Source organism: Pyrgilauda ruficollis, unplaced genomic scaffold, assembly GCF_017590135.1.
Source record: "Pyrgilauda ruficollis isolate IOZ18807 unplaced genomic scaffold, ASM1759013v1 scaffold13, whole genome shotgun sequence".
NCBI lineage: Eukaryota > Metazoa > Chordata > Aves > Passeriformes > Passeridae > Pyrgilauda > Pyrgilauda ruficollis.
The window spans coordinates 1,358,459-1,370,232 of NW_024511432.1; the positions used below are offsets into that span (position 1 = coordinate 1,358,459).

At 44.2% G+C, this 11,774-nt stretch overlaps 1 long non-coding RNA gene across 1 annotated transcript; it reads right to left on the reverse strand.

The window, feature by feature from the left end:
• Window positions 1-1,246: 1,246 nt before the first annotated feature.
• On the reverse strand, window positions 1,247-7,607 carry LOC121348982. Its single transcript, XR_005954438.1, has 3 exons — window positions 7,493-7,607; window positions 5,285-5,477; window positions 1,247-1,830 (listed from the first exon to the last, which is right to left on the reverse strand). It is a non-coding gene; the product is annotated as an uncharacterized LOC121348982 (long non-coding RNA).
• Window positions 7,608-11,774: the final 4,167 nt, after the last annotated feature.

Here is an 11,774-nt window from a genome sequence, read left to right on the forward strand (position 1 = left end):
GGTTTTCCAGCAGCCCGTGGTTTTCCAGCGCCTTTCCCACCTCCCGCATCCCGGGACAGGGACAACCTGCGCCGGCTGCGAGCGGGAGCGCTGGTCGGCTTTTAGAGAAACTCTGGCAATCGAAAAGAAGGAGGAAAACTGGCAACGGCAAGGTCATTTGCCCAGGAATTCCATAAACGCACCAATCCCGAGGGAAGAGGAGCTCCAGGACGGGCCGGGATTGGGATTGCGAGAGGGAGATGCTTGGTTTTGTTCTTTTGCCAAAACAGCACCAGGCTGGGGAGGGGGAATGAGGAGCAAATCAGGGATAAAAGAGTGGAGGCAGAGCTGAGTGTCCCGGCCCGGGGAGAGCCCAGAGGAGCCCGCTCCGCCCTCCATCCCTCCATCCCTCACTGCCGCCCGCCTGCGCCCCCAGCTCAGCCCAGAGAGGGCATGGAGCTGGAGAGGAGGAGAAGAAATACCAACAGTCGTGGAAAAAAAAGCCCCAAGAACAACCAAGAATAAAAAAAAAATTAAAATAATTTTTTAAAAAATTTAAAAAACAATTAAAAAGGGGTGGAGGGAAAGAAAAGGGAAATTAGGAAAAATAAAAACAAAAAAAGGGAAAAGAAATGTATTTTGAAAAGATAATAGAAGGAAAACGAGGAGAGGAGAGGAGAGGAGAGAAGAGAAGAGAAGAGAAGAGAAGAGAAGAGAAGATTAAAAAGGAAAAGAAAATAAGACAAAGTAAATAAAAAAAAGAAGAAAAAACGGCTCAGCTTCCCCCGCCCCACTCCCAACAAGACCTTTACACAGTAAAATATTTCCTTGGATAAGGATTTTCCTCTGTATATTTTTCGCCTCTGGATCCCTTTTGGTAAATCCCTGTAAAGCACGACAGGTTTGGGATTTTCCCCCCGTTTGCCCTTGCCCAGCACCACTGGCATGAGCTCGCCTGGGGATGCTGGTTTGACTCGCTTTGCCCACAATCCCTCTGACAGCGGCACCGGGGCCTTTGAAAAAGACATAAAATCGGAATAAAGCAGCAAATCGGAGTTAGAGCGCCCGGAAAAGTGTCAGACAAAACACGCTGGAGCCAGAATGGGCTTCACCTTTATGAGATGCTACAAATTGCTGCTATGGACACTTTGGAGATCTCTGAAATCCCTTCATTAGCTGCTTGATGCATTTGACATCCGAGCTCATTGTACCCCCGAGGCGTCCAAAAGCTTGGAAATCGAGTTTTATTAACCTAATAAAACGCACGCAAAATTCGGGGGAAAACTCAAGAATCGAGAAAACCTAAATAAATCCTCTGACTAGGTGCTGTAGGTTTCTCAAGGCTGTTTGAAATGGGGAGGAAACAAACTATTTACTTGTCAAAATTGGATTTTTTTTCAGGCGATTATTTCTGTAGCGGGATTTCTTTATAAAAGAAACCGAGCATTCATTTGCGCTTAAAACTGACAGGCTGCCTTCGTTTCCATCCTCATGCTGTATTTTCCCTCTTCTTTGATCCCCGCATTATGCAATAACTCAGTCATTTTTTTAAGAACAAAGGGGAAATATAATGAGAAACATTACAGCGGCAGCGCGCGTTTGCTGCCCGCTAGCAGAGCCCTTTGCGTGTAATATATATTTTATTTCCAGCCAAAACTAACGATCCCAACGTCCTACATGATGGGAAGGGACGCGTTTACAATGTGGCCATTGTGCGGCGGCATGAGGAGGTTTTTCTGTGCCTTAAACATCACCTGGGAGGAGGTCCCGGAGCCGCTGCCCACCCTGGGCAGGCAGCATCCCTCCTCCTGCAGCGGACACGGCGCAGAGGCTTTCCCCTCCTTTTCTTCTCTGTAAAAGGACAAAAAGAGCAAAAAACATAATAATAAAAATCACCTTCGCGATCGCTTTGACCCAGCAATCCAAACAAACTCCCAAACGCGGCTGAAATTCAGCTGAAGCCGAGGGTGATTTTAATGCCTGGGGCAAACTTTGCTCGCTTAGAGCAGCGTCTGGCGTGAGCAAAACACCTTTTTTTTCTTTTTTTTTCTTTTTTTTTTTTTTCCTAGCAGGTCCCCGTAAATCGCTTTTTTTAAAACCAAAAACTCCTGTTGGGGGCCGTTTGGGGCATGGCTGTAAAATCGGGCTACCTGGCCCAGATAAGCGGGGCTGTTGTCACCGAGGCACGAGTGGCACCGAGGCGGTGGCATTAGCAGTTGGTAAATAAGTGTGCAGGCTGTAAAGTGAAGTTGTATCCTTTAGATAAAGGCTTATCTACACAGCCATTAAACCCACACTCACCTCCTTAGCATGCGGTGTCAACTCCCAGAGGGAAATATTTATTTAGTCCCTTTTGGAACGGGAGGATTTAATCCTAACTTGATGTGCCAGGAGAAACCCCTTCCTTGTTTTTGTTTGGTGGGTTGTAATCCTGTGGATTAAAATCCTTAAAATCTTGCTGTTTGCCCACAAAACAAATAAAAGATAATCTGGGTGGAGTGACTGAGGTCTTAACGTACATTTTTAATACACCTGGGTGTCTTTTCTGTCATTTCCTCTTAGTGAAGTTTATCTTTTCATCATGTACACAGGCTGTCCATAAAAGCAAGTTTATATATACATATTTAAAAAAAAAAGGAAATTAAGAGCCAATCCTTCCAACAGTCACTGAGGCTGGAGCATGCTGAGTCAGGGCTGTGTGGTCCAGCTAAATTCAGATTAAAGTCAGCAGCAAGTCCCCCTTGGATCTGAGTGTCACCAGGATCAGGCCCTGGAGATGGTCACAGCAAGGAAGGAGCTGGGAGAGCCCCTCAGAAGTGGAACTGCCTGTCTAATCCATGGATAACTGCATGGATTCAGTGGAATTGACAAAAACTGATGATCCTGGATCCTCAGTTTTTCTCCTTAGTAGAGTTTTATCAACTTAAGGATGCTCAAGTGGACTGCAGGACAGTAGAGAGCACAAATACCAGATTTGAACAAAAGTAATAACAGCAGAAAAAAACCCCAAATCCACGAGGTAACTAGAAAAATATTCTGCTGTTTTACCTAATTATTTTCTAGTTTTGAAGTCTAATATGAAAACCAACAACATTTGTTTTCATTTTTATAGGCGAGGAAAGTGAGGCACCAGAGAAGAAAAAAAAAAAGAGGATTATTCAAGGTGCAACTTCGGTGACAGAGTGCAGGATTATTTATTTATTTGCACATCTTTATTTACATCCCTGCCTGCTGTGTTTAGACCAAAGCCACGCTGACTTGCAGGTAAATCTCTGCTTCTTGCTGAAATGGATGGAAATTTTAGCCCTGCTTTCAAAGGGAAGGCTGAGCAGCCTGGTAAAGGATCACTTGTTATTGATCCTTTCTGAACAACTCTCTGTGTTTTGTTTTATTTAACATAAGCAAAGGTCCCGGCCCCATCTGGAGCCTGGCCTTTGGAGTGGGGGGGCTGGAGAAAAATGGGAACTTTGGTGCAGGAGGAAGGAAAATAATCACTCTTCCAAGCTGCATTTTCAAACAGACACTGCTGCAATGCGAGCCTTTCTCTCCACTGAAACTGCACGTTTTTAGAAGGGTGCACTTTTGGACCTGTCCATAAAACATGACAATTCTGCTGGCAGCAGAAGGCAGGGCAGCAGCAGAGTGAATTATTAAAGCCAAGCCATAACTTTCCATGACATGGCACAGACAGGACTCAGGGCTCAGGCAGGAGCAGGAACCTTACATGCCTGAACTTAATCACACTGTAATGGAGCCACATTACAAGTAGGTTTTTCTCTGCAGCTGTCATCTCTGAGGATAAAGCTGTGGATATTATTTCCCTATCCCCCTATCCCCATGATGAAACCAAAATAAAGAACCCCAGAAAACAGGGAAAAAATTACCACTGAGTTAAGCGAGAAAGAGATGATAAAAGATACTGCTCTTGATAAAACAAAAATATTCCATTGTGGTTGTTTCTGGCCAGTTGCTGTGGGGTGTTTGCAGCCTGCCCTGCTGCAATCCCACTGGTTTGGGGGCAGGAATCTCCTCAGCTTCCTCAGCAGATCCGTGCCAGGCAGAACTGCAGCACCCGGGCATCCTCCTGCCGCACGTGGCGCCGAGATTTGGGGGCACCGAGTTCTGCAGGTGACATTTTTCAGGTCAAACCCTCCAAGGTGTCCCCTGGGAGCTCTGGGAACTGAGGTGCCAAAGGAGATGGGTGGAGTGTGGGGCTGCTCCCCCCGTGCCCACATTTCCCCCCACCATGGGGTCCCATCTGTTATCTCCCCGTGTTTATTTAACACTCCCAGGGCCGTAAGCCGGGAGATTGAGCAGTAAAATTGAACTACAAGAGGGTTTTCTTGCCCAAAATGAGCAGTAAAATTGAACTACAAGAGGGTTTTCTTGCCCAAAATGGCATTCCCGAGGGTCTCTGACAGCTCCCATAAAAACCTCTCCCTTTCTGGTCCTCTCCTGCGTTTGGTCTTGGCAAAGGTGCCAAAAAGGAACGAATGGGCCAATAATTGGTTTATTGCCTTCCCAATTTGGGATCTGCAACACCCCCGAGGACGCCCTGCCGTGTTTGATCGTGTTAGCCCCCGTTCTCCCACAGAAAGGTCCATTCCAGATAATTCTGTGCTTTCAAAACAAAAAAAGTGTAAAAAAATTAAGGTAAGGCATCAATTTTGCTGCCACTCTGTATTTCAGGCAGATTTGTTGAGTGCAGCACAAGCCAGCTGGAATTCCAAAGGCTCCAGGTGATTTTATATATATATATACATATATATATATATATATATATATATATAAAATATATATATAAATATATAATAATTACATTATAATATAATATAATATAGAGAATATATTTCTATATTTTATATATTATAAAATATATAATAATTAGATATATTATATATTATACATAATATATTACGTATATTGCATTATATTATATGTTATATATTATATGCTACATATTACATCTTACATAAAATACGAAATACTAAATATTAATTATTACTAATTATTATTAATTAATAATATATAATAATTAATTATTATTAATTATCATTAATTATTATTAATTAATTAGTATAGAAATATATATTTATAAAGTATATAAATATATATAAAAATATATCTATATTTTATCCCTTGAGTTGTAAGAAAAACGCTCAAAACTAAAACAAAACTGAATTTTAGAAGTCCAGAGATCTTCCTAAGGAATGAGAGGGGAGAAGAAATGGGCAAAGAGAAGGAGCAGTAATTCTGGCTCCCATAAACGCCCATCTCGGAATTCACTGAACTAGGAACTACTGACCCTTTTCTGACCATCATTAGGACAAATTTCCCGGCTGATCCGCTCCTTTTCTCCTCTCTCAGGTGTAGTCTGACCTGGGGCTGGGCTCGGAGCAGCATCCAGCCGGGAGCAGGGGGCTCTGCTCCACCTGCCTCACCCAGAGGCTGCAGCCTGCTCCGAGCTGGACCCTCTAGTGGACTCCCGGAGCATTTTCCTTTGGAAAAAAAAAATCGGGAAAATACCTTTAAATGCAACTTCCATCTCCGCCAAGCACATTGGTGAGCAGCTCCACGACACCTCCCCACGTTTATTTAAAAGAAGTTTAAAAAACAAGACGTAAAACAGAAGCCTTCTGGAGCAAACAACTTTTTCCCTCGTGAGAAAAAGCTGAATATTTTAAAAAATATTTTTCATTTTCCAGGCATGAAAGGACAGAGAGAATTCCAGCCTAAAGCAAAGACTAAAGAAGAGCTAATTAATTTTGATTATGTTTTATAACTGTATGGATCTTATTAAAAGTAATCTTCCTAAAACAATTCCCAGGCTGAGCACTCATTTTGTGGGGGGAATATAAAATGAGAAAATAGCCTTGTGAACAGGACCAGTTTCATTATTCAAGGGTATGAAATTTAAACAATCAATGAAAAAAAGAGGGGGAAAACATCTCCAATTTGCTTCCTACCATCCTCACTCTGAATTTTAAGCCCGTCACAGTTACAAAACAAGTATATAAAGTTACAAGAACTCTGCCCAGATTGAAAGCAATGATAGTGACAGCACTTGCTTAGAAAAAGGAAATCCAGCATTGAGGGAAATGTTTATATTATGCCTCAGAATTTCAAACAACTGTTTTTTTATCCTGAATAGCTGTGGATTTTTCTTTCTTTTCAACAGAGTAAATGACACATCTGAGAGGTGTGGAGAAGAGCAGTCCAGAGCTGAGAGTTTAATGATGTGCAGTGGGGAGAAGGAAAGAGGAAAATAGCAATAATTTATATCCAAATTAAAAAAAAAAACAACTATCAAGCAACACCACAAACCAGTGTTATTACTTCTCTACTGATCCCAAAACCAAAAAAAAAAAAAAAAAAAAAAAAAAAAAAAAAAAGAAAGGAAAAAAAGCTGTAAATGCCTTATCCTAGGGATATATCCATGTAGCTCTGCTCCACAGCTGTTCCTAAGTGGTGACAGCTCAAGAAAAGGTCACTGCTGAATTACTCTGGGTCAGGAAGACCCAAGAAGATCCAAATCAGATTCAGACACTGATATGGTTTTCCAGGCTCTTTGCAAGTCCCAAGATCAGCCTGGGACCATGTGCTGGGATGGGATTTTTAGATTTTTTAGATATTTTTTAGATTTTTTTCCCCCTTTTATTTTTTGCATTTTAATGTCAGGTTTTTTCTCACCAAATGCCATGTGATGGGCACACTGTCCATGGTACCACCCACGGGGCTGCCACAACGCCCTGGCACCACAGCCAGGCAGCACAGATCACCAATCCCACCTCCCAGCCCACCCAAATATCACTTTTAGTTTTACTGGGCACCTGTGGGAGGTGTCCCACCAAGAGCCAGTGTGGCACAGCGGCCAAGAGCTGAAAACCCAACTCTCCTCCTCCAAAGCTCTTTGTTGTCAGGAAGGGAGGAGGCAAGGCATGGAATCCCAGAGGAATTTGGGTTGGAAAAGGTCTCTCAGGTCCAACCATTCCTCCTGCACTGCCACGGCCACCACTGCCCCACGTCCCCACCTGCGACACCTTCACAACATTCAGAACCCTCCACCACTGCCCTGGGCAGTCTGTTCCAATGCTCAATAACCCTTTCTGAGAGGAAATTCTCTTATATCCATCCTGCCCCTCCCCTGACTCACCCTGAGGTTGTTCCCTCTCCTCCTGTTGTTCCCTGGAGCAGAGCATGACCCCCTGGCTGTCCCCTCCTGTCAGGAGTTGTTCAGAGCCACAAGGTTCTCCCTGAGCCTCCTTTTCTCCAGGCTGAGCCCCTTCCCAGCTCCCTCAGCCTCTCCTGGTGCTCCAGCCCTTTCCCAGCTCCATTCCCTTTCAGAGGCAGCTTCTCCTCTTTCCCAGCTCCTCACCACTCAAGGGAAGCTCTCAGAACAGCTGGATGCACCAAGCTTGGAAGCTGCAGGACAGCAGCAGCAGAAACAATCTCATTATAACCCTGCTGCAGGACAGCAGCAGCAGAAACAATCACATCATAACCCTGCTTTCACCTTCTGTCTGCACAGGTCTCCAGGCCAGAGCAGCTCTCCTTCTGCAGGCTTTTGGCATTAAACATTCCCACTCATTCCACGCTTTGTTTGTTTAGTTGTAGGAGGAGAAAACCAGCGTTCTTCCTCATTATCAGAGGAGAAGGAACAGTGGAAGGAAATGAGGTCACAGAAACTGCCCTGCTGTTTGGAGAAGGGGTTCTGTTCCCTTCTGTTCCATAAGAAATTTCCACTGGAGAACAGAAGCATCCCAAGCAGCAGAGCTGCCTCCTTTGTTTCATCTCAGGCCCCCTTCCCAGCTCTCTGCCATGGATCCAATTACCCTTCCCTGGGAACAAGCTGTGGCTCTAAATTAAATCAAATGGTTTATTTGTCTGGGGCAGCTTTGCTCACAGACATCCAGGCTTTCTGGAGAAGCTGCTGCTGTTTGAAAGGACGTCTTGGCCACTGTCTCTTCTGTCAGGAAAAAGTCAGGCATGACTGAGTCAGGTGGGCATCCCTGTTTTGGGGCCTTTTTCTATCCATGCTCCCACCCAGGATGTGTTTCCTTTTCTTTATTGGTGCCATTTTCGCATCTCAGTTCCCAGTTTTGTGGAAATTAATTTTTTTTTTTTATGCCAGAGACATGCAAATCTTCAGGTACCCCAAAACATCTTCTTCCCAAAGTTTGATTTCTTCCAGGCTCTCATTATAACCCTGCTGCAGGACAGCAGCAGCAGAAACAATCACATCATAACCCTGCTTTCACCTTCTGTCTGCACAGGTCTCCAGGCCAGAGCAGCTCTCCTTCTGCAGGCTTTTGGCATTAAACATTCCCACTCATTCCACGCTTTGTTTGTTTAGTTGTAGGAGGAGAAAACCAGCGTTCTTCCTCATTATCAGAGGAGAAGGAACAGTGGAAGGAAATGAGGTCACAGAAACTGCCCTGCTGTTTGGAGAAGGGGTTCTGTTCCCTTCTGTTCCATAAGAAATTTCCACTGGAGAACAGAAGCATCCCAAGCAGCAGAGCTGCCTCCTTTGTTTCATCTCAGGCCCCCTTCCCAGCTCTCTGCCATGGATCCAATTACCCTTCCCTGGGAACAAGCTGTGGCTCTAAATTAAATCAAATGGTTTATTTGTCTGGGGCAGCTTTGCTCACAGACATCCAGGCTTTCTGGAGAAGCTGCTGCTGTTTGAAAGGACGTCTTGGCCACTGTCTCTTCTGTCAGGAAAAAGTCAGGCATGACTGAGTCAGGTGGGCATCCCTGTTTTGGGGCCTTTTTCTATCCATGCTCCCACCCAGGATGTGTTTCCTTTTCTTTATTGGTGCCATTTTCGCATCTCAGTTCCCAGTTTTGTGGAAATTAATTTTTTTTTTTTATGCCAGAGACATGCAAATCTTCAGGTACCCCAAAACATCTTCTTCCCAAAGTTTGATTTCTTCCAGGCCTCTTCAACCCTGTGAATTCAGCTGCATTTTTTTTTCTAGGCTGAAAGGAAGGAGAGAGTTTTCCCTTCATTTTGAGACTGAAATAAGCCCCTCAGTCCCTGTCCAGCCTTTCTCCAGCAAGGCCACCTCACTGGGGACATGCCACAAAACCACATCAGAACTTCATTTTGGGACTTTAAAACTTCCACCTTTTTCTATGTGTGCTCCATTTTTGATGGGAATTCACCCACAACACTCTTTGGTATTCAAGTGTTTGGGTTGTCTCCCTGTTTATAGTCTAGAATGGGGTTTATTATCTGTCTTTATATACATAAGTATATTTTAAAATACGAAAATATATATTTGGTCCTGAGGACACTGGAAGGAGCTCATCAGACCTTCCTAAAAAGAATTCATTAAGGAATGAGATGTAAGGAAGTAATGGAGGTTTCTGAGACTGTTATTGGAAATAAGGTACCAGAAAAGCATTGAGACCTACAGAATTCACATTTCTGAGGATTGTAGTGTTTCCCATAATCTGTTGTTGAAAAAAGCAAGTGCCACCAGGGCAGATGGAGAAAGAGGATCCAGAAAGAAAATTTTCATCCTTAAGGCAAACGTAAATTTGAAATAGAGATTACAGCCCCAAAGAATGTGCTCGAGGAGGTGATAACATACAGGGAAAATTAGCAGTACACAACATCCAGGTTTGCATTTATTCCAGAGATTTCCCCCATCCCAGTCCAGATTTCTGGAACTTGCAGCAGTGGGACCCCCTTCCCGAGGCAGGTCCGTGCCACAGCCCCCGCTCCACACACGATCCATTGTGCTGCTGGAAGCACGGGGAGATGGAGAATTAGAGACACATTTTGGGCACGGGCTCCTGCTTCTGTGTTGGGTTAATTAGTGGTTTGTTAGTATGTTAAGTGCTCTGCACATTGACCTCAGGCTGGTTGTCTCTAATAAACAAAAGCAGCTCTCCAGCACCAGGTAACCGCTGATTTCCCAGGGACTGTAACTCGGCTAACGAGCACTGCGGTACCCAGGCTCCCATCTGGCCAAAAAAGTGAGAAAATCCTTTTCTAGGAAATAAGAAAAAAGGCTATTAGAGTGATCTCAAGTCTAATTTAAAACCTGAAGTCTGGGGTAGTTTAAAACTTTCCTTGTTTCTTTTCAATAAACTCTGCCGAAGCTGAAGTGATTTTTTGGACCGTGGTCTGATGACGGCAAATTTTGTTTCTATGGTAAAGTCCATCAAGAAAGAATTCACCTCTTGTAGGAAACCCCATTTTGACCAGGAAATGCATTTTTGCCAATGTTAAGACCAGCTAGACAGGCTCTTGTCAGGAAGTAGAATAGGGCCAGGCTGAAAATCCAAGACATTTTCCCTTTCCTGTTAGGATGTCCTTGCATTGACAGGTTATAAAGCTGAAACACGCTCTGAAAAAAAACCTCAAAAACCAACAGCAATGCACAGAGATGGCTCTTGGGTGACCCAATGGCCTGCCTCTGATTTTTTTTCCATGGGATTTAGGAAGAATTGCAAAGGCTGCAAGCTTTTGCAAAAGAACTGCTGTAAGCTTCAAGCAAGGCTGGCTGCGTTGGCTGCCAGGAGTTTCGAGAGGATCCCTGGAAACACATTTGGTTTTAATCAGGCCCCTGCACTGTGGAACATCCTGTTTGTCTACACTTATTATTACTGACAAATTATCCTCCTCCAAATCTCAGGGAGCATTCACTTTATCCTCACATTAAACCTGATTGGAAACAGTAGGTTTAATTGGACTCAGCATGAGGCCCAGTCGTAAACTGCACCAGTTCCTTGTTTTATTGTGGCATTCCCTGGATGTGTGAAAATACCATATTTCATATACAGGGCCCAGCTTGCTACTGCCAGGGCTGTCACAGACAATGCACAGATGCCCTGGGCTACAGGAGCACCCTCTGCCCACTCCCAGCTGGGAAAAGTTGGCCGTTCCCAGCAATTTGTGTATAAAATACATCATTTCAGATCTGGCCCAAAATTCTGAGAGTTCTCCTCATCACTAACAGAGCCCCATGGTCTGCAGAACTCAGAGTCTTCTGTACTTCAGCTTTGGAGTTTGAGAGGGATGGAGGAGCCAGTGCAGGGTGTGGATCATCCTCTCACTGGTCTTGCTGGGAAATGTGAGCATCTTCTTCTTCCCCTTGTCAGCTGGAGTTCTTTCCTAGGAAAAGCCTGGGAAATCGGAGGGGTTAAAGGTGAATTCAGTTTGATACATTTAGAGCTTGGGCCAAGGGTTGATTATATGGGAAAAAGCTGAAATCTTTCAGCCATGAAGGAGCCCACCATAGTTGGACTGATGGTGATTGTAGGGTTACGCATTTGGCTGGTGCTCTGAGATCTTCCCAACATCTCTGATTTTCCCTGTCTGGGAGTGATCCTCCAGCAGCTGTGCCTCATCCAGATGTGCACTGCAGGGAAGTCCAGATGCTTCCAGATCAGAAAAAAATCCAGTGAGGTGTCAGGTAGTGGCAGTCTTGGAAAGGAGCTCGTGCCCGAGAGATTCTGGCAGGAGCTGAACTGTTGAACAACTTTTTTCCAATGTCCTGGGTGTGGAAAAGCATGAAACAGCACGATGTGCCTGGGGTGGAGGGGAAAAAACAAACCACCAGATGACAAACAGACAACTCAACCCCTTTGCTATTCATGTTTACACAATTTGGGATTGTTCATTAGGACCATAAAGTGTGCGACCTGCTGAAATTCATCTTTTCATGAGAGTATGGTCTCTCCCAAGTGGGTAAAATAGCATTCAAGGAATTACCTTGGCATAAATATTATTTTAAACTCAACTTAAATGGCATTTACATTTGTCATGCCTATAAATACCTTTT